Genomic DNA, 24,294 nt, shown 5'->3' on the forward strand with positions numbered 1-24,294 from the left:
GCACTGGTAGTTGTTGCAGTTGGTTGATTTGGTGTCACTGAGTGCTTTGGTGGAGGATAGTAGACAAAGGAACAATGGACTTGGTAGAAGTTGTTTTGAATTTACAAATGGTTTTAATTCAACTTTACTCAAATAATCATTATTGACGTGTCAATAATAAATGGTCGAAACGTTGGTGGGAAGCAATTTAATAATCTAACAGCTAAATGTTAAATTATAGGATAAATTGGTGGTGGTTATATTTGGCGAGATTGGTGGTGGCGAGCTAAAATGATGGAAACATTTGGCGGAGGGTGGAGACGATTTGTGGTGGTGGGGGGGGGGTGATGGCGGTAAGCAGTATATGGAGGATGGGGTCTTGCAATTGATGCAACAGTGACATATTAGTTCAAATGGTAAACTCAAAACCATTTTGCGGATCCCTGCCCCCACCTTCATTAACCGTCGGGAGTGTGGGGGGTCCCGTAATTGTCCACTTGCCATTGATTAGAGTCACTTAAGCTGCCCAAACTTTAACTTCTTTGGCAGTAATGTTAATTTAAATAAAAATAATTATTTAAATATTATTTATTCACGCCATCATAAAATGTAAAGCGACATTTAATCTAGCGCACTTTATTACAAAGTGCATAAAGAAAATTAATTTAACTCTTTTTTTTTAACCTATGCAATTTACAAAATAAATGCATATATAAAAAGGAGTTACAACACCTATATCAGATCTTCTTGAGCCCTCTATCTCATAGCGTTGATGTAATATTAAGGAGCCTACATTTGCTCGACCTATATCTTTGGGTGTTTCGAAAATGTGTGTTTTTGGATGTAAAAATATATGTAGCCTTTTTTTTAAATGTTTGTTGCTCGACTTCTCTCAGAGCTTCTAGAGTTCCCTGCCTCAGAGCATGCGTTGTAATCTCTGGGATCCAATGTTTGCTCGGCCTATATATTTGGGTGTTTCAAAAATGTCTGTTTTTGGATGTAAAAATATATGTGAGGTTTTTAAAAATGTTTTTTGCTCGACCTATCTTAGAGATTTTGAATCCCTCTGTCTCAAAGCGTCGACATGTTTGACTTGTATCTTTGGGTGTTTCGAAAATGTGTGAATTTTTGCAGGGCTTATGTATGTCAATAGGTGAATGTATGCAAGGTATCTAATGTCTGTTAATAGATGAATTTGATTTTCCATTTCTCAATTTTATTTAGTTGTACCAACCTTGTATGCCCCTAATCCTCTAGATAGATCTCCCACAAGATTTCTCAACACTACCAATTTTCCCAAACATTACATGAATCTCCTCCGCCTTGTTAGTTTTTGTAGCATCGGATGTGTTCTAGCCTTGAAATTTTGTGGGGAGGCTAGAATGTATGAGATATCCAAAACCCATAAATCGTTTTTGGAAATTCCACCTAAAAGTGACTCACACAGATCGACTTCAAGTTAATCCTTGCCATCGATTAAGATCTAATCTTGGTCATTGAAGTCTCAACAAAGGATTATAAGAAGAAGTCGATGGGGCTTGGAGAAATCACTTCAAAAATTCGATTTCATGAGCAAATCGATTTCCTCAGTAGTAACATTCAATTTCCATAGAGAGAGCCATAGAAATAGAAGTAGTGATAGAGGGGTAGGGAAAATGAAGGCGGAGGAAGGATTCTAGTTCCATTGAGTGCATTTTCAGAGAGGCGAAGAAGCCACAGTGAGGTTGACGTAGAGCAACGCAATAGTCTCTAGAGGCAAAGTCGAATTGCTGGGGACAAGCAGAATTTCAATGCCATAAGCTGGGCAGAGGTTCCCGAGGCTAGGAGAGACGTTTTCCTAGACAACAACTAGTCAAGCAGCTTGAGGAGAAGTCGTTCCGAGCTTAGAACAGTATCAATTGCACTAGGGTGATGCAATGACTGCACAAAGCCAGTTTGGACGGCTCAATTTGAGATGAGGTCAGTGCCATGATTTTCCTGTGGAGTGAGGAATTTCTCCTAACTAGATTATTTTGCCAGTATTTCTCTCTAGGATTGCCAGTTTTGGCATCCAATTGTACTCATATTATTTCCATGTTGCATAATAATAAAACCCTCAGTTTTTGCACTGGTTTTCCCGAGCTAGGTTTTTCCGAGGACATTGGTCCAAAAATAATTGTGTTATTTTAAGTGTGTGTGTGTGTTAGTATTTCTTCCAGTGTTTATTTCTTCCGCAGTTTATTTTTGTAGGTTGCAGTGTGATTGATTGAGTATTTGTTGTAGCTCACAGTAAATAAATTGTTAAATTTAATTAACAATTAGGAGAATTATTTCCACTTGCTACAATAGGATTCTGGTTGTGGAATTTTCACATGGTACCATAGCACAGATGATCAGCCAGAGTGCTCAGTAGCGAAGAGGGAGTTTCGCTGTTCATTGAGGGGAATCAATTCGAAACAGCAGAGGCAACGTAGTCACCTTGGCCAAGAGGCCAAATTCTTGAGAAAAATCAATTTTTTGAGAGAGGGACAAAAGAATGCAATCCCTCCAAATAGAGGCTTTGCAGACGCAGAGGGAGCAACCAGTGTTTTTCATAGAGAATATCTCTAGTTGGATGCAACATTTTTGTAGTAGTTGCTAGAGCAGAACTAGCATCGGGAGGAAGAAGAGCACACACTGAGAACGAAATTTTTTCCTGGGGAACTTCTAGTCTCAAGAAGTTCAAATTCCCTTGCAGATCATCATTCATTGTGAGCAGTTTTTTCTCACTCCAGAACGGAGTGCGAATAGCCTAGCAGAAGCTGAGTAGAAGGGAAGAGGATATTTTTGACATCATTTGAGATGGCCACTGTCAAACTTCGTGATCAGTACAGATTGGATGGAGCTTCCAACTATGCCATCTGGAAGGCAAGGATGTCCTTCCTTCTAGATGAATATGGCATGAAGCCATATATTGATGCAGTGGTAGCTACCCTCAGGGATGAATATCGGCTGAAGGAATACCAAAAGGAGATGGTGAGGGAGAAGATATTGATCCTAGATGGTGTTTAGGATCATGTTGTATCACACATAACAACCAAGGGAATGACCAAGGAGATGTGGGATACACTTTCCACGCTATACCAAGGCACTTCTGAGCAGTGGAAGATGTATTTGGAGGATAAGATGAGATAGACTAGGATGCATAGAGGGGAGAGCATAGACCCCTTCCTCACTAGGATTCAGGAGATCCAGGATTAGTTGTCAGCTGTTGGGGCAGCGCCTCAACCCATAGAGCTAGTACGATTGGGAAGAGTGACAGGTATTTATCCAAAGTATCTTGGGAAGAGAAACCTTCCCAAGTTGGGACAAGATGTGGGCCAATTTGCAGCAGGAGGAGTTGGGACGATATCTATTGAAGAGCTCCATTAGTGGCAGCAGCAACAGATTGAAGCAAGTGAAGGAGGAGGAGAATGTGGCCCTTGCATCGAAGGGTCCCAGTCAGGGAAAAGGGGAGCAACGAAAGAAGAAGAAGGACCTATAGAAGGTCAAGTGCTTCATATGTTGTGAGCTTGGTCACTATAGCACCCAATGTCATCTTAGGAAGAAGGACAAGGAGGAGAAGTGGGACCATCAGAAAACATCAGCAGAGATACATAGGTTGTCCTCCAGGTTGGAGGAAGACTTCGCCATGTTTGTTGACATACCCCTAGGAGTGAAGTGGGGTGACTTGGTGTTGTAGCCCCAGATTGCTACAGATGGGAAGGATTCTATTAGGCCCCTATACTACTAGTGTAACCCCTTATTGTTATTAGTACAACCCACTTATTATATTGATGTACCCATGTAGTGCCCATATTTTTATTATTGTGCCACATAGAAGCCCACTATTGTTATTATTGTGCCCTTACATTATTATTGTTATGTCGGTTCTGATTATGTTATGATCCCTTAGACTCCTATATATAGAAAGGAGGTCTTTTCATTTGTATCATCCAAGAATCGTTCATTTATGTAATGTAAAGGAGGTTTCCCCCTCGAAGAGGCTAAATTCTAAGGCGTTGATCTATCTTTTCTTGAGCTGGTTTCATAACATTTGGTATCAGAGCTTTGGATTCTAGGGTTTCGCTGCTCCAAACAGGTCATCGTGGAATTTTCGCTATAACTTTTTTCCTGTGACGTTTCAGAAGTCGCAAAAAAAACCCATTTGAGAAGAAGTCGTTCTGAACCTTTGGTCCGAATTTTAGAGCTTTTCGCGCGATATTTGTGGAGATATGATCTGAGGAAGTTGGTCTTTTTGCAGACTCCTGAATTACATTCAAAACAGGTGACCTGGGGAAAATCGTCATAACTTTCTCTCTGGGGATCAGATTTAAATTTCGTAAGAAAGTACAGAAAGAGGACGGACTATAGTTTCTTGGATGCATTTTTCAAATCCAAAGGTTGAAACAGTGACTCATGGAACGTCGTACAAGTTCGCTCTACGGAACTAGTCTATAATCAGGTCATCTTGGGAGATTGTACATAACTCTTTCTTGGAGAATCCAATTTGGATCAGACTAGTGGCATTGGAAAGAGGACACAGAGGGCTACTATAGGTCACAATTTCAGAACTTGAAGATCCGAAAGTACAGAGTTACAGTCGTTTCAAGGTCGAGCTCCTAAAATCAATAAAAAGCAAGATGAGGAAGTTTGATGGCAAGGATCCGGTAAATTGGATACTTCAGATGGAGCAATATTTTGATCTACATGGTGTACAACTGTTACAAAAGGTATGTATTGCATCTTCATATTTAGAACCAGATCAATTTTTATGGTACAAAGGGCTTTGTTCTCGTAAACAACTTGTTACGTGGTCAATTTTCACGGAGGAAATGATAGCACATTATGAGGATACAAAGAGCAACACCTTCTTTAGAGCAACACCACAACAATTGGAAAGAGTAAAAGGGCTTTGTGACATAGTGGCAAGAAAAATTATGGAAACCAGGAAGCGTACCCCTCACAACTATAAAGATGGAAGTGTTGTTTCTCCTAGCCTTCCACAACCTACGAGGGTTACACCACAAAAATTGGAAGAAAAAAGAGAAAAAGGGCTTTGTTACAATTGTGATAGCAAATGCACTAAAGGTCATAAGTGTGCTGAGAAGAAATTATTTTACATAGAATATGAAGAGGAGGAAGAAAAGGATCTAGAAACAACAAAAGAAGAAGATATACGCCAGGACCCCACCCCAGAGAAAGAAGAAATGAATCAGACCATATCTTGTAAAGCATTGGCAAGAATTACCACTCCTCAAACTCTCAAGATAGAAGGACATATCAAGAAGAAAAAGGTGCAAGAAGTGAAAGATCACATCGAGAAAGAAGAAATGAATCCAACCATATCTTGTAATTCATTGTTCGAAATTACCACTCCTCAAATTATCAAGATAGAAGGACATATAAAGAAGAAAAATGTTCAAGAAGTGAAAGATCACATCGAGCATCAAGAAATGAATCTGACCATATCTTGTAAAGGATTGGAAGAAATTACCACTCCTAAAACTCTAGAGATAGAAGGACATATCAAGAAGAAAAAGGTTCAAGCAGTGAAAGATCACATCGAGCATCAACAACAAGTTCTCCAACTTTTAAAGGATAATTCCACTTCTGTGAAAAATCAAACGAAACAACAGGTAGATCAATATCGTAGTGAAAAATGTTTTGATGTAGGTGATTGGGTATTTTTACTGCTACATCTCAAGCAAGCTATTTATGAGAAGGAAATGTTGGGAATACTACATGCACTTAAAAAATGGCGACCTTACCAAATGGGAAGACTCTTCAAGGATGAGGATGTGGAAGCATTGCTTTGTGCTATTTATATTATCCAACCAGATTGGATAAACAAAGCAAGGGATGAATGGAAGAAGGACGAAGAAGTATGGCCACTTATTCAAAAGTTGCAAAATATCCCAATTCAAACAATATTGCCAGAAATTAAAGAGGAAGGAAAAATCATATTGGAACCTGGAGCAGTCACAGAAACAAGAACCCGACAACTACGAAATCAATCAATTTCAGAGTATCTCATCAAGTGGAAGAACTTACCCGCTGAATATTCCACATGGGAGGACAAGAATTTTATACAGAAGCATCAAGAACTACTCAAGCGTTGAGGACAATGCTTTTTGAAGGAGAGGGGCATGTTAGGCCCCTATACTACTAGTGTAACCCCTTATTGTTATTAGTACAACCCACTTATTATATTGATGTACCCATGTAGTGCCCATATTGTTATTATTGTGCCACATAGAAGCCCACTATTGTTATTATTGTGCCCTTACATTATTATTGTTATGTCGGTTCTGATTATGTTATGACCCCTTAGACTCCTATATATAGAAAGGAGGTCTTTTCATTTGTATCATCCAAGAATCGTTCATTTATGTAATGTAAAGGAGGTTTCCCCCTCGAAGAGGCTGAATTTTAAGGCATTGATCTATCTTTTCTTGAGCTGGTTTCATAACAGATTCTTGAGGAGATCCACCTCTTGAATCAGTACCTAGCCCATGGTATTTCAGTAGCAGGATGGATCAGTGGCAATAGATGCAGTCATATGCCTGAGTGACAGATGCAGAGTCTACTTGCAGTCAAATGCTAGGGAACACAGTGCAGAGTTGGCAGCAGTGTAGGTGGCACAGTGCAGAGTTAGCAATAGCATAGATACTAGCAACAGTCAGAGACCTAGGAGACAAATGCATCATACTAATCACAATTTATTCAGTATTTAGGATGATTTTTAGTCGCAGAAGTTGCAGTTGCAGCAACATCAGATGGAGAGGGAGTTGCAGTGCAGATGTAGTATTGGCGGTAGTTCAACAAAGTCAACAGCATAATAAATGAAACACATATCAGAGTTGCGCAATGGTTTGTGGGTAGTAGCAACCAGACATCAGTAGTGTGGTAGGAGATGATGCAGAGACTGGGGGTTGCTACAGGAGGCAACAACTCTAGAACACATTCCTCGCTAAGAGGGAGTGTTAGTTTTTGTAGCATCATATGTGTTCTAGCCTTGAAATTTTGTGGAGAGGCTAGAATGTATGAGATATCCAAAACCGAGAAATCATTTTTGGAAATTCCACCTAAAAGTGACTTAATTATATTTATAGTCAGTTTTTAAATATTTCCTAAGTCTAAACTCAGGGAATATGACTAATCAATTATAATTAATTAAGTTATGGTGTGAATGTTATAGAAACTCACACGATCGACTTCAACTTAATCCTAACCATCGATTAAGATATAATCTTGGTCATTGAAATCTCAATAGAGGATGATAAGAAGAATTTGATGGGGCTTGGAGAAATCACTTCAACAGTTTGATTTTATGAGCAAATCGATTTCCTGAGTAGCAGCATTCAGTTGCCGAAGAGAGAGCTAGAGAAATCAAAGCAGTGAGAGAGGGGTAGGTACATTGAGGCTGGAGGAAGGATTCCAGTTTTGTTGAGTGCATTTGTAGAGAGGCAGAGAAGCCACATTGAGTTTGATGCAGAGCAGCGCAGTATCCTCTAGAGGCAAAGTCGAATTGTTTGGGAGAAGCAAAATTTTAGTGCCAAAAGCTGGGCAGAGGTTCCAGAGGTCAAGAGAGACATTTTCCCAGACAACAGTTGGTTAGACGGATTGAGGAGAAGTTATTCTAAGCTGAGAGCAACAACAACTGCGTTAGGGTGATGCAGTGACTACGTAGAGCTAGTTTGGACGGCTCAATTTGAGTTGAGGTCAGTGCCAAGATTTTCCTCTGGATTGAGGAATTTCTCCTCACTAGATTATTTTTCCATTAATTCTCTGTAGGATTTACAGTTTCAGCATCCAGTTGTACTCAAATTATTTCAGTGATGCATAATAATAAAACCCTCAGATGTTGCACCGTTTTTCCCAAGTTGGGTTTTTCAAAGGACATTAGTCCAAAAATAACTGTGTTATTTTATGTGTGTGTGCTAGTATTTCTTACAGTTTTTATTTCTTCCGCAGTTTATTTGTGTAGGTTGCAGTGTGATTTATTTAATATTTGTTGTAGCTCACAGTAAATAAATTGTTAAATTTAATTAACAATTAGGAGAATTATTTCCAATTGCTGCAATATGATTCTAATTGTGGAATTTTCACACTCCTTTAGTCATAATCCTTTCACTAGTGGAAGAAAAGGTTTATTGTTTTTATACAACTATTAAACTTGATTAGGCTAAAACTTTACACACCTTTCTAAATGTGCATTGCCAATTTCTCTCATATCTACATCCTTTGCACTTCATCAAATAGTATCTTTTGGTGTTTCAAAAATGTGTGAATGTTTGCAGGGCTTATGTCTATCAATAGGTGCATTACTGCAGGGTCTCCCATGTCTATCAATAGGTGAATTTGAATTTACTTTTCTCCCTTTGATTCAGATGTGCCAACCTTTCTTTCCACATGTACACTAGCATTTTGCTTATCCCTACCACCCACTGGAAAAAACTTGGATTTCTCCTCATTCTCCTCAACAGGAGGATCAAATTTATGAAGGGGGCACCTCCTTTTTCAGAACTTACCGTCCCACATGTGCTTCCTACAAACTTGTTTCACATCTTGTGTCTGAGGGTCATCTTTTTTTCTTTGGTCCATGAAACCGAGAGTGCATCATAATTTTTTTTAAAGGGCATCATGACTTAATGAAGGATGTTACTAAGTTCAATGCATTCAAATATTTGCATATGAATTCCATATCTATATATTGAAATTACCTATTTCAATTTTTTTTCCAAATGCAGTACTTATTTCACTACTTTCTAATCTGAAATGCGTATAAATATCTACATTTTATTAACAAAAAAAAATTAATTCTTTTGTGTTTAGTTCAAAAAAGTAATTCTTTTTTGTTTTAGATCACTTTAGTTGCAACAATAATATAAAGGATTCGCCATAGAAGCTTCTTTGTGTGTTTTTGCTAAATTTCATGGTCCTCACCTTTACTAGGCATGTATATTGCATTCATTAGAGACAATTTCATATTTAATAGGTAATCCCTGTTAGGTTGTTAATAAAATAATAAGAATGAATTCATTTCAATATTTTATTCATAGATTAAATATGAGTTTGAGGGCAATGAATCACTCCAAATATTAATTTTTTCTCTTCTAGGTTTTACTAATAATTTAGAAACGAACACCTCTAGTGACATTTAAGGAAAAGTTGCTTGTTAGACTGTAAACATCTAATATTTGGGTGCATGAGGGAATATCCTATGTGGATGCATGACAGAACATCCTATGTGTTACTCAAATACAAATGAATAGAAGAGGTAAAGATCGTAGAATCAATCATGTCAAAAGCAATTCAAATTTACAAATAGATATAGCTTATATTAGTATCTATATTTTTTGAAACATTATAATCTACACATGCTAAGATAGTAGAACATTGGGAGAGTAGAAAATTACAATTTATTTTGATTACAATGTTGAAAACATTATGGAATAAACTAACCTAGGATTTAATCCAAAATGGTCATTTAATAAGCAATAGAGGAAATCCTTACAAAATCCACATCCTAATGTGGTTACACCAAAAAAAATATGACACCCCTATGCTTGATGGCCTCCAGAATCTTCATTGCCCAACCTTGTTGAGTTTCCTGCTTGAGCCAAGTAGGTTGGCCTACCTAATAATGGTTGATTAGGATGTGTTGGATTTTTGCCATATGATTGAGTACAATTTTCCCCTTGTAGCCATGGAGGAATTGAGTATCCACAACTCACGCTTATGCTACTAACCCTTGCATTCAGTGGAGGAGTCTGATAACCATACATACGATTGACACTTGCACTGGTAGGAATATGGTTAGTGGGAAAACATCCATTTTGATAGAGAGGGACTTGGATGTTTATGTGGTATTGTAATAATGGTGTATTATCTGAAATATGGTCCAATGTGTTTTGACATCATCCTAGTTTCATTGATTGGGCTTGTATCATTGTCAACTCTATATGTCATTCCTTGTTCTTTTTGAAGCAATTATTGAATCTTTCCTGATTCCTTTTCTAGCCTTGCCAATTGTTTTTTATGGTCCTTCTCTTGCCTTACTTTCTCTCTTTCAAGTCTTTCCTCTGCTCCACGTCATGATGCAACCATCCTTGTTGCCTTATTTTACTTGGCTAAATCCTTATTTTTCTATTTTAATTTTTAAATTTCAAGTTTCTTTTGTTCAGACTCAACTAATAGTTTTATATAGTCTTCTGAGGTGAGTAACTGTGAACTTCGGCCCAAACGAATACTATTTGTTGTTCCTTGCCTTCTTTTTATTGACACTCTCTCTACTAGTAGCTTTAGGAACAAACCAAGTAATTGTTCCTTCCCTGACACTTGTTTCTCCTTGATTTACATTTTCCTTTAAATATATACAACAACTTATTGAACAATATTGTTATCTTCATCTAATTCCTCATTATGTACAATATCTTCTTCCGTTTATCTATTGTCCACAAAAAATTGAACAATTTCATTGTTCAATTTTGTTGGTTGTGAAGGCATGTTCATGATTTATTCATTAGTTCTTGAGACATTATGTTTGTTAATATTCATCATGGTTTCTTCCATCCATGATGGTGGGGTTACTTGGCTTGGAAATATCAATTGGTCAATGTTGCTTCCTGGTGCAATATCAACAATGTCATTTTCAACCACATTTTAAACCACGTTCTCATTATTAGTTGCATGATCAACAAAGTCATTAAGAATATCACATGCAGAAGTTGCATGTGCTTCAGTTGGTATAAAAACCTCCATGTTACTGTCAATTAGTTCATGATTATATTGTGTTTCACTTACATGTCCATCATCATCACCATAGAAGTGTCCTTGAGAGAGGGAAATCATATTATCATATGCAATTGTATCTTCCTATTCATCCACGTCTTCTTGTGCATCAACATGTGCTTGGAAATTCCCTTCTTCTTGACCATCCACATGAAATGACTCACTACAACCAATATCATGCATACGAGCATCATAATTCAGTGGCCACATTCCATTCCTCCTAAAGCAAGCCTTGAAATTTGATGGTGTGAGAGCCATTTTAAAGGATTTACTTGCAACCTTAGCTAGCTCAAACATTTTCATCTCAACCCCTAGATTATTTTCCATTCATGAAGCTCACTCTAACCTGAAATATTTCTTGAAAGGCCCAAACACACTCACATCAAGGGGTTGAAATATGTGAGTGGTATGAGCAGGCATTGTTAACAGGTCGATGCCCAAATTGTTAGCCTCCTCAATTGTTTGCACAACAATGTGGCTTCCATGTCCATCTAAAACCAATAGGTGTTTATTTTTCAGGTGAGACACTACCTGGTATAGATGCAGCAAAGTGACAAAGGCAGTTCAAAAAAAAAATCTTTAGTCATCCATGCATGGGGATGTGCATCCATGCATGCACCTAGTTCTTAATGTTGTATATAGTTTTTCAGTTGAGTTTTACCCTTGAATAGATGAAATCCTGGGATTGAAGCACCAATTGCATTAACACAACATAAAATAGTTATCCACTTTTTGCTCTTATGAAAAATATTTGGCACGTTTCTGCTCCCTCTCTTGGCAATTACTTGTATGCCACAATTCCTTCTTGCTTATAAATTTGTTTCATCATAGTTCCATATATGGTACAGAGAATAAGAGTGTTTCTTGTATGCACTCGAAAGAGTTTCATAGAGCTTAGACATAATTGCATGGCATAGATTTAAAGCTTTATCTTTGTCAAGGCCCTCGGTTATACACAATACAAGGTCTAGATGCCCTTTTTAAACCCAAACCACCATGATTTTCCAAGAAACCCATCCTTGAACGGGTTTGGACTCCCTTGATAGAGTTGAGAAACTGTGGATTTTAGTTTTATCAACTCCAACCCATATCCTAATTGGGCCTGTTATCACTCCAAGAAACTCTCCTAGGTTGTAGCTCGAAGATGCCTAGTAACATATAATCTTCAATATTGTTCACTGAACTATTGGAATAAATGATGGTTTGGATCAAGTTACATAACCATTTCAACTTTGTTTTCACTCAATGCATGCATGAACGCTCTCACCAATACAAGGCTTTAGACCACTAATGCTCAATAAGTTATAAATTCAATGGATAGATGGAGAATACTAACTATACCAGCAGATTGCATACATAAACATACATCAATGGCTAGCTACAGGCAGCAAAAGAGAATATTGACTGTACTGACAGATGCATATATGACCACATATGGATGGCTAGCTACAGGCAGCGAAGAAGCTTGCAAATCTAATATATCAAAGAAGAGATAAGATGACAGTTATCTGGCCTTACACACAAAGAAAACATGAACAAGTTGTTCAAGTGCAAGCATAGAACAACAAAGAGAATGGACATTGAACATATAATGGCAAAAGAAGCTTATATTACTAGAATGAAGATGAGAAGCTTAAATGAACAAAGGAGGAATAATCTCCAAAAGTTGAACCCTTATTACATCTTACTTTCAGCTATTTATAACCTGTTTACAATGCTCCTCAGCTCTAAGAGGCTCAAAGTCTTAATCTGCCTGATATGCATTGTTAACTAATTTGATGCCCTCTAGGCAAGCATGGGATCGAAATTTTCTACTTCTGACAGCAGAGTAACCACTTTCAGATATTTTTGGTGGTTGTTAAGTTGTGTAGGAGTTCTCCTGTGCCAGAGATGCTCCATAACATTTGTTGGTGTGGTTGTTGCGCTGTCTGAGCTCCCTGATCTTTCTGTTTCGGGCTGCAGCATGCTGTGGCCCTTCTCTTTCCCTTTTTGGGCTCTGTTTCCCGGCAAACTGTCTCCTGGGTGTTGTTATATGGTGAAATGGGTCTTGGGGCCTTTGTGTTTCCCTTTAAACTGCAACCAGTGACTGTTTTGGTTATAAACAACGAAAACGCTACAACACTGATAAATCCCGCCCATCACTGTGTATTTTGGACTTCAAAAGTCCTAAAATGTGGTTTAATTATCCATCAGGTCCGCCCTCGTCACCATCGCAAGTCGCATTTGGCCTGGCCTGTGTATTTCCCTTATATAATGAAATATGCGAAAACACTGAAAAATGCATGAAAGAATGCTTTGGTGGACTTCAACTATCATACATTCCACTTCTCGGACCCTTTCGGGTCTGGGCTTCATCGCAATCGGCACTGGCCAAAGGTTCCATCGTATTTCGTTTAAACAACGAAAACACACAAAAACATTAAAAAATGGGCTTTTGCGGACCTGAAAACATATATATTTTGCTTCAGGAAACCCATCGGGTCCAGGTTCCATTGCTATCGCACTGCCCCTGTTTCCCTTTGTATTTCGTTGAAACAACGAAAATACACAAAAAACATTGAAAATTGCTTGGGCGCGGATCTCAAAATTTATGAATTGTCGCATATAATTTCGTCGGGTCGCCCATATGTATGTTCATAGGTCCCACCCCTTGGTATAGCACCGATGCAATATCAGCGATGCAATAAATCGCAATCGCTAATCGCTCAATGCTCGGGTCCTTTATATAACATAAACTATACTCCCCGCCGATCCGATCATCGGCGATCGCTGATCGACGGTGTCATGCGCCCGCCTTTAGACTGTCCCCTCTGCTCGGCTGATTGCGATTAGCCGCCTAGATCTGGGCCGTTGATCGGCCAGATCTAATGGCGACTGTTCATTCCTCTGTTTAAGCCTGCGTTTGTGGGTTTTTCATGGTTTTTTAAGCATTTTAGCCTCCCGATAGTGCATTTCTGCCTTTCCAAGGGCTTTCCTCTTGCGTTGATTTTGATCATTAGATGATCTTTGAGAAAAAATTGAAGATTTCAAGGGCATTAATGGATCCATTGGCATGTTTCTAAGCAAATTTGGAGACTTCAAGAGCCTATATGGATCCATTTGTGGGCCTTTTGCCAGCAAGGCTAACACTGGCTCCTTCTGGGGATGAAATCCTCCCTGTGAGGTTTCGAGGATCACAGACCAATGCCTTTCCTGAAAAAACAAATTCAAATCTTCCATCTAGTGTTCCATTGGGCATGGAGTCTATTTTGCAAATGAAATAAAAACTGGAAAAACATATTTACAATGACAAGGCTTTAAAGCCTTAAACGAAATAAAGTTTCAAGAACCGCCCATTTATTGGGCTACCAAAAGTATCTCCTCCTTCCAGACTGTGCAAAATGAATGTATTGTTCTGCTGAACTTGAGTGATGACAAACGGACCTATCCATAAGGAGTCAAACTTGCCATGATTACCTTTATTTTCCTTAAATGCATCCCATTTAAGCACCCAATCACCAACTTGGAAATTGTCCACTTTTGCCTTCCTATCAAAGGTTTCTTTGATTTTCTTCTGATGAGCTTTTGACTTCTCAACCAGCTGCTCTCTGATCTGCTGTAGTTCAACCAGGTTATTCATTCTTCTTACCATATCATTCTCTTCATCTTGTTCTTCTTACAAGAACTTAGCCACAAGGAGAATGAGCTGGATGGGGAAAACAATATCAGTGCCATAGACTAGTTTGAATGGAGATTCCCTATGGACTTTTTTATGGTAACTCTGTCAGCCCATAGTGCAAACTTCAACTTGGAATCCCAACTCTTTTTGTTTTCTTCTAACAATTTTTTTATTACCCTTACTAGACTCTTGTTAGATGATTCTGTCAGGCCATTGCCTTGAGGATAATATGAGGTAGAAAGCACCACTTGAATGCCCATGGATTCAGTCATTTCCACCAATTCTTTTGCCTTGAAATTTGTTGCATTATCAATGACTAGTTTGGTTGGACAACCAAATCTAGTGAAAATATTCTCATTCAAGAACTTTATGACAACTTGATGATTGGCATTCTTAGTGGATATAGCCTCAATCCACTTGGTGAAATAATCAGTGGCTAATAAGATCCTTTTATGTTGGCCACTGGAATGTGGGTTGATCTCACTTATAAAGTCCAAGCCCCACTGCTGGAATGGACCATTGACATGTATTGGCTTCAAGGGCAGAGATTTTAGTTGTTCTCTTCCTATAAACCTTTGGCACTTGTCACAAGCTTTTACAAAAGAGAACACATCAGAGAACAGAGTAGGCCAATAATATCCAGCCCTCAAGATTTTGTGAGCTGTGGTTTTCCAATAATGATGCCCTCCACAGATGCTAGAATGGAACTGGTGCATGACTTCCACAGATTGTTCTTTATCTAAACACCTCAAGAGGATTCCGGATGGGTCTTTCCAATAAAGCATATTTTTATTAACATAGAATTTGGCAGATCTAAGTTTAATGGCACGAGCTTGACTTGAGCTAAGCCTTGGAAGGACTTCTAGATTTTGCAAAAAATGAACTATGATGTAATATCATTCACATGTGGCTAGATTTTCAGCCAAAGACTGATTCTGCTTTTGCTCTTTTGCTGCTCCCTCTGCCTGCTCATAATTTGAATTTAGACCCATGGAATTTATATCTAACGAGCTGCAATTTTCTTCAGCCATAAGTTTAGCCAAGCCCCGGCCTTTGACAATCTTAGTGGGCTTCACCTCTATGTTAAACTCTATGAATTTTGCAATCCATTTAGCTCTCTTGCCATCAATATATGGTTGAGTTAAGACATCCTTTACTGTCGTTGAAGGTACATATGCAACTTCTTTCGAATGCAAAATATAAATTATGAATGCCTTTAAAGACTTTATGAGAGCATAAGCTTGTTTTTCAATAAGGTCATATCTTAGTTCGGCATCCCTTAAAGTTTTGCTGAAAAAGGCCACGGGGTGCTCTATGCCTTCATCATTTTTCTGCAACAGAACTGTTGCAAGTGTATCATAAGAGGCAAAAGAGAAGATACAAAACTCCTTAGTGTAATCTGGGCTGATTAGAGTGGGAGCTTCCATGATAGCTTGCTTGATGGCTTCAAAAGAGCTTCTTGAAGCATCTGTCCATTTTATTTCTGCTCCTTTCTTCAGCATGGAAGTGATGTGCTTTACAAGCTCTGCAAAGTTTGGAATGAACCTCCTTACGAAGTTAATCTTACCCAAGAAGGATTGAATGTCCCTTTTTGACCTTGGGATGGACAATGTCTGAATGGCTTGAACCCTTGCTGGATCAATCTTCACACCTTCAACAGAAACAATATGTCCCAGAAGTTTGCCTTCTTCTAGAGAAAACTGTGACTTCTTTGGGTTCACTGAAATTCCAAACTGTCTACACTTTAGGAAGACCTTCTTCAAATGCTGTAAATGGTCTTTGTGGCTGCTGGAGAAGACTGTTATGTCATCAAGATAAATAAGGACAAATTTGTCCTTCTCTCCCACGAAGGCTATGTCCATGGCCCTCTGAAAAGTAGCCCCAACATTCATCAATCCGAAAGGAATCTTGGAGTACATGAAAGTGCCCCAAGGAGTAGTGAAGGCGGTCTTTTCCTGATCTTCAAGATGTACAGTAATTTGATTGTAACCTAAAAATCCATCTAAGAAAGACATGACTCTAGCCCCTAAAGCTCTTTGCAGCAAGTGCTCCATCTTAGGCAGGGGATAGTTATATTTTTTAGAGCACTTGTTCAGATTTCTGAAGTCGACGGAAAGCCTAATTTCTCCATTTTTCTTTCTTACTACCATGATGTTAGCTATCCACTTTGAATACCTTAGGGGAACTATGATTTTGGCATCCAACAGCTTCTTGATTTCTTTCTCAATCAAAGGTAGTAAGAGAGGGTTGATAGGTCTTAATTTCTGCTTAAAAGGGGTGGTGTTCTTTTCTAGTGGGATCTTATGCTGAATGATGTTCATATCATAGGTTTTGAGATCACTGTATTCCCAGGCAAAAATATCAGTGAATTGCTTCATGAGGGTGCAATACTTAGAATTCTGGGTAGAGGACAATTGAGTGGACAGATTTATGTATTTCGGATGGGCTGGGCTCCCTATATTGTGTTTACGAACAACAAACTCATTTTCTATTTTGGCAGGCTTATATGGCACATCGTTTTGGTCAAACAGCTTCTCTAGAGGCACTAATCCCTTTGGTATATGGTTACTAGGCAGCTGGACGATGCTTCCTCGGCCGATCTCGTTTTTTAACTTGGGCTGGCTGCATTCTCCCATGGCTTCATTTTCTTGATCGATGTGCATTTTAGAAAATTCCTCAACAACTTGCAAAAACCTGTTAATTTCCTCATCGTCTTCAAAAACTCTCCAATATTTGACATTGTCAGGCAGAGACGGTCTGTATTTTACCTGAACTTCATATGTCAATTTAGGAGGCAAGGGAGGAATAAACGTGCTAGCAGACATAGCAAGGGAGTCGGCAAGCTGATTCTTCATTCTTGGAATATAAGAAATGCTGAAATCATTAAAAGAATCTTTGAGCCTCCATACCTCATCTCTGTATGCTTTTAGCCTTGGATGCTTAGCTTGGAAAGTTTTATTGACCTGCTGAATAATGAGGTCTGCATCTCCAAACACTTTTAGGCCTTTGATACCCATTTCTTTAGCAGCGTTTAAGCCCAAAATCAAGGCTTCGTACTCTGTTATGTTGTTTGTGACCTGAAAGGTTAATTTGAAAGATAAATGAATATATTCTTGTGCTGGGGACACAAGGACTACACCTGCCCCTGCAGCTTCTTTAGAGCAAGCTCCATCGAAGAACATGTCCCAAATTTGTGGGCCTTCTTCTTTAGCGATTTGGCAAACTGGTTTTTTAAGTTGTGTGGAGGCCAATTGGGATTCTTCAATATGGAGAATACATGCTCCAAAATCAGTGTCAACAACATAGATGGGATGATTATTAGGGTTCTTCTCATCGCTAATGATATAAGCCAATTGCGCCTCTTTGTATAATCTCTTACTCTCACCTCCGAAAACTGGGACAGTAGCATAGCACATATCATTTTGTAATGATCCACCTAATCTCTTGATCCAACCTCTGGAAAGTAACATGCCAAACTTGGGGGGTACATCAGCTACCACAATATCCATGATCATGCTTTTCATTCACAGCTGAGACAAAGTGATGGCTAGGTCCTTGATTAATCCTAGACATTTCACTTTTCTAGAGTCAAAAGAAAACAGGTCATGATAAGGATTAGTGATGTCAAGACCCAACTCATCCATGACAGCCTTGGGCATTAGATTATGGCTAGCTCCATTGTCCAAAAGGCAGTTGTGAAGGACTTTTTCATGAATAGTTAGAGAGACAGAATGATGGGGAGCTGTCTTCACAATTTTCAATCATTGGGCTGAGAATAACAAGTGGCTTGTCATCTTGCAGATTTACATAGTCAGTGGAGGCTTGGATGGCTTTAGGCTCGAGGGCCTCGAGGATGGATCTTTTGAAGGACTCGTTCTTCACTAGTTCAATCATAGGCATAGGTATTCTTAGCTTCTGAATTTCTGATTGAAAATTTAAAGGAGAATGAGACTTGTCAAGGCCTCTTACCTCATGAGCTGGAGCTTTGAGGATGATGGGATCAACTGCCTGTTGTTTTTGCTTATTAGCTTGTTGTACTACAGGGACAACAGCTCTTTGAACAGAAGTTTCCTTGGCATTAGTTATCTTTGACCTCAAATTATATCTTTGATGATCTACAGTTTGTAGAATAGCTTCACCATCCTATTCTTGGCTGGTCTGGTCATTGCATAATGACTTTTCATAGGCAGCTGAGGTCAAAAAGGAAGCATTGGCTTTGTCCTTCAGACATTGGATCTCATCATATTCTTCAAACTGCTCTTATTCCATGACTGCATTCTGAAAAGGAGCCTTCACCCTTTGGTCTTCATTTGCATCTTTGTTTCTTTGCAAAATCTGCAACTACTCATTAGTTCTTCTATATGGATTTGGATTCGAATTTCTAGGAGCAAAGGTATTAGGCACTCTTCCTTTCCCCGGGTGCTACTCAATCTTCAATTTAGATATTTCAGAGGCTAATGACTCAATCATTTTGGTCATTTTATCTATCTTAGGATCAGAGGATGATGAAGACTTGCCCCTCTGTCTTCTTCTATCAACATTTCCCTTGAGCTTCTCTGTAGCCATGATGTTTGATTCCACTTCCAAGGCTGCATCCTGCATGTCAGCCAAAGTAGCACATCGCCTCTCTCTCAATAGTAGGCAGAAGTCAGAATCAAAAGCACTGGCATAGGTGAGTTTAGCAGAGGTAGTAGTGGGTTTTACTTCAGCTGGTATCTTGTTGTACATATGGTTAAACCTCTTATTAAAATCAGACAGAAACTCACCATTTTCCCTCTTTAAGTTCCCAAACTCAGTGTGGTAGTAGAGGAGATCCTTATTATCTCCCCAATGCTTTAGGAATGCATCATCTAAAGCTTCAATATCTGCTAGAGATCTGGGGGTTAGTTCTCTAAACCATTTTCTAGCCTCTCCATCTAGGCTTTGGACAAAGACTCTCATACACACATCATCTTCACTAATGTCCAGATTATCAACATAGCTATAGAATGACTCAAGATTTTCTTCAGCAGTAACACCTTCAGTCCCAATGAACTTAGGCCTATATTTCTGATATTCTCCAGTAGGCATGGCATTCAAAGGAGTGGGCAATATTAGAGGTCCATACCTGGCAGCTATGATTCTTTCCATTTTGGTAGGTGCTTGTGGACCTGCCATAGTTGTGGTGGCTAAAAGAGTACTGGCAGTCTGAATGATAGATGGTTGAGGAGTGACTGACAGAACTAAAGGAGTATGATGGGTAGGAAGTGAGGTTTCCTTTCGACTTAAAGCAAAATGAGAACCTAAAGAATAAGGAGCTTTATGAATCTCTAAGAGTTTTTCTTCATTGCTAGTATTAGATGCTATACTCTCAACATGTATTTGTTCTATTACAAGCCTTTCTTGAAGAGATATAGGAGATTGTTTAGGTTTACCTGAACCTGATGCTACTTTCTGCAATACCTTTCTCTCTTTAATGATTTTTTCAGGGTCAGGTAATGGGTCAGCTTGTAGCTTTTGAGGATTTCTCCGAGTATGCCTCACAAACTGAGCCAGAACTATGAAGTGGAGTCGCCAAGAGGTTCGCCCTCCAGTAGAATCGCCAAATAGATTATTACAACCAGAAAAGTGCCCAAAATTTGTCTATCATCAAAGTTGAATCTATGTCATTTCCCAAGGAATCTGAACTTCAGTTTCCTCTCCTCGGCAATGGCGCCAATTATGTTATCACTCCAAGAAACTCTCCTAGGTTGTAGCTCGGAGATGCTTGGTAAAATATAATCTTCAATATTGTTCTCTGAACTATTGGAATAAATGATGGTTTGGATCAAGTTAGATAATCATTTTAGCTCTGTTTTCACTCAATGCATGCATGAACGCTCTCACCAATACAAGGCTTTAAACCACTAATGCTCAATAAGTTATAAATTCAATGGGTAGATGGAGAATACTTACTATACCAGCAGATTGCATACATAAACATACATCAATGGCTAGCTATAGGAAGCAAAAGAGAATACTGACTATACTGGCAGATGCATATATGACCACATATGGATGGCTAGCTACAGGCAGCGAAGAAGCTTGCAAATCTAATATATCAAAGCAGAGATAAGATGACAGTTATCTGGCCTTAGACACAAAGAAAACATGAACAAATTGTTCAAGTGCAAGCATAGAACAACAAAGAGAATGGACATTGAACATATAATGGCAAAAGAAGCTTATATTGCTAGAATGAAGATGAGAAGCTTGAATGAACAGAGGAGGAATAATCTCCAAAAGTTGAACCCTTATTACATCTTACTTTCAGCTATTTATAACCTATTTACAATGCTCCTGAGCTCTAAGAGGCTCGGAGTCTTAATCTGCCTGATATGCATTGTTAACTGATTTGATGCCCTCTAGGCAAGCATGGGATTGGAGTTTTCTGCTTCTGACAGTAGAGTAACCACTTTCAGATATTTTTGGTGGCTTGTTGCACTGTCTAGGAGTTCTCCTGTGCCAGAGATGCTCCATAACATTTGTTGGTGTGGCTGTTGTGTTGTCTGAGTTCCCTGATCTTTTTGTTTTGGGCTGCAGCATGCTGTGGCCCTTCTCTTTCCCTTTCTGGGCTCTGTTTCCTGGAAAATTGTCTCCTGGGCGCTGTTATATGGTGAAATGGGTCTTGGGGCCTTTGTGTTTCCCTTTAAACTGCGACCAATGACTGTTTTGGTTATAAATAGTGAAAACGCTACAACACTAATAAATCCCGCCCATCACTATGTATTTTTTACTTCAAAAGTCCTAAAATGTGGTTTAATTATCCCTTAGGTCCGCCCTTGTTGCCATCACAAGTCGCATTTGGCCTGGCCTGTGTATTTCCCTTATATAATGAAATATGCAAAAACACTGAAAAATGCATGAAAGAATGCTTTGGCGGACTTCAACTATCATACATTCCACTTCCTGGACCCTTTCGGGTCCGGGCTTCATCGCAATCGACACTGGCCAAAGGTTCCATCGTATTTCGTTTAAACAATTAAAACACATAAAAACATTAAAAAATGGGCTTTTGCGGACCTAAAAACATATATATATTGCTTCAGGAAACCCATCGGGTCCGAGTTCCATTGCTATCGCACTGCCCTTGTTTCCCTTTGTATTTTGTTGAAACAATGAAAATACACAAAAAACATTGAAAATTGCTTGGGTGCGGATCTCAAAATTTATGAATTGTCGCATATAATTCAGTGGGGTCCGGCCCATTGGGTCGCCCATATGTATGTTCATAGGTCTCGCTCCTTGGTATAGTGCCGATGCGATAAATCGTAATCGCTAATTGCTCAATGCTTGGGTCCTTTATATAACATAAACTATACTCCCCGTCGATGCGACCCACTGATCCGATGATCGGTGATCGTTGATCGACAGTGTCATGCACCCGCCTTTAGATTGTCCCCTCTGCTCGGCCAATTGCGATTAGCCGCCTAGATCTGGGTTGTTGATCGGCCAGATCTAACAGCGACTGTTCATTCCTTTTTTTAAGCCTGCGTTTGTGGGTTTTTCATGGTTTTTAAAGCATTTTAGCCTCCCGATAGTGCATTTCTGCACTTCCAAGGGCTTTCCTCTTGCGCTAATTTTGATCATTAGATGATCTTTAAGCAAAAATTGAAGATTTCAAGGGCATTAATGGATCCATTGGAATGTTTCTAAGCGAATTTGGAGACTTCAAGAGCCTATATGGATCCATTTATGGGTCTAGTTCCAACAAGGCTAACAGGGCCATCTCCTTACACCACTGAACCACCTCGACCTCCTCCTCTTCAATCATAATTGTAAGAGGCCCTCTACATTTTGTATGAGTGAGCCCATTTATCCAATAATGTATTGATGAGCGAACAATACCATGCTTTTTTGTAGATGCCCAAACTAAATATTCATTAAATTTTAATTCATCAATTGTAGCTAACATGTCCTCTTTTGTCCATCCTCTTATAGTGTTGACCTTCTTAGTTGAACTTTCACCTTGAACTATGATTGACAATGGTTGTGTGGTTGATGGTGGGACAACATCATCTTTTGTCGCATGGTCATCGTCAACAACATTGTTGTAGCATTGTTGACATTCACATGATCCACCCTTTCCTCTTCTGATGAAGTGCATCATAGATGGTCACGCCTGGTCACTTGGTCACTTTCCTTATACAGGCAACATAACTAACTCTTGTCATAGCTATAACTACCTACATATTTATTACATGCATTTAGTTAACAATAATATATTATACAGGCTTATAGAAAGGTTGAATTTTTGTTTTCCTACAGGTTATTAGTATTTCTGCTTTCCTACAAGAAATTAACAACATGTTAGTTTATTTAGAATTTCTAGGAGATTTCAATAAAGAATTTGCAATTGCATGGATTAAAATAGAGACACAATTCACAATTAAAAAAACATAATTAAATATTGGACTCTCACACGTATATGGAAAATCAATTTACACTAACCCCAATAATTACAAAAGTGGCAACTTAATATATTTCCATACATATGTCTTTTTGACAGTATCCTTGTAAAACCAAATCTACATGGGAAGGAATTCATGATGTGCATTGGAGTAGGGTACTAACTAACCATCTTGTATCTCTTCTGTCAATCACATGGGAAGTCAAATGGGTAGATTTTAAGTTCGTGGTTTATATAACTACAGTGAAATACAACCACATCACTCTCAAATTGTTGTCCAAATTACAATTAGTTGTAGGTAAACTGGATTACTTGTAGCAACAACCTTTTGTATCTTATTAGGTATTGATAGCTTCTAAAATATTTCCTAGTAGAATTAGAGATAGACATTTTAATGCTTATGAGATAAGGGCTCTAATCCAAATAAGAACGGTAACAATAACATTGGGTTTGGTCATTGTTTTGGGCATCTTATTAATGGTATCTAATGGAGTTGAGGCTAATATAATCACAATGGACCAACTCATTTCAAATATGATTCCCAAATTTGGATTGTCGATAGGGTTGATGCCTGACTCGGTCAAGAGTCATTCTCTTGAAAATGATGGGAGATTGATGGTTGATTTTGCTAAGCCATGTTATGTCTAGTTCGATTACCTTGTCTACTATGATAAAATTATCATAGGAAAGGTAAGCAACAGGACGATCACCGATTTATAGGGTATTCAGGCCAACCGTTCTTAATATGGGTTGATGTTACCAGCATGGAAGTAGATCTCCTTACCTCAGACTACATATATTTCAAGGTTGGTATAATTTCAAAGAAGATTGAAATTTTCTAGTTTAAAATTGTTCCAACCTACAAGGATAAACTTGGGAAGGAACCCTGTAACAAGGCCAAGTTTGCAATCAGTTTAAGAGATGTTTAGTGATGAGAGTTGTGTTGAAGAAAATTAAAAGATGATTTTTTTAGTACTACACTCATCACAAATTCCACTCCTTTATAAATTACAGCAAGTTTCAATAAAATGATATCTTCAGGCATTTAGATCTAAAATGAATAGGGAAGTGAATATCTGGTTGGTAAAAGACGATGTTGACATAGGTATTTGGAATATAATCATGCTAGATTAGCTTGATATTGAAATAAAGAGGTTTTCATTGTTAGTTTCGTGTTCATAGTCTTTGCATTGCTATACTTATAAACACATGGGAGTGCACCTTGATGTTATATTCTTATTATAAGTCTAAATACTACATTAGAGTACAATTCAATGTTTTGTTTGGATTTCATGGTTTCCTATGACGTTTTGTGCACGAGTATATACTATATAGGTTGCCTTGAAAAAACAAACAATAATAACAATAGTAGTAAATTACTTCAACAAAGATTAAAAGCATAATTAGATGACCTTATGATGTGGTAAGCTTCAAT

At 38.5% G+C, this 24,294-nt stretch overlaps 1 pseudogene; it reads left to right on the forward strand.

Annotated features, from left to right (window-relative positions):
* The first annotated feature begins 326 nt into the window (after positions 1-326).
* Positions 327-23,788, forward strand: LOC149246720 (uncharacterized; annotated as a pseudogene).
* Positions 23,789-24,294: the final 506 nt, after the last annotated feature.

This window comes from Pinus tabuliformis, chromosome 7, assembly GCF_031772625.1.
Source record: "Pinus tabuliformis cultivar Carrire ecotype Pingquan chromosome 7, CPIR1, whole genome shotgun sequence".
In the NCBI taxonomy this organism is placed as follows: Eukaryota; Viridiplantae; Streptophyta; class Pinopsida; order Pinales; family Pinaceae; genus Pinus; species Pinus tabuliformis.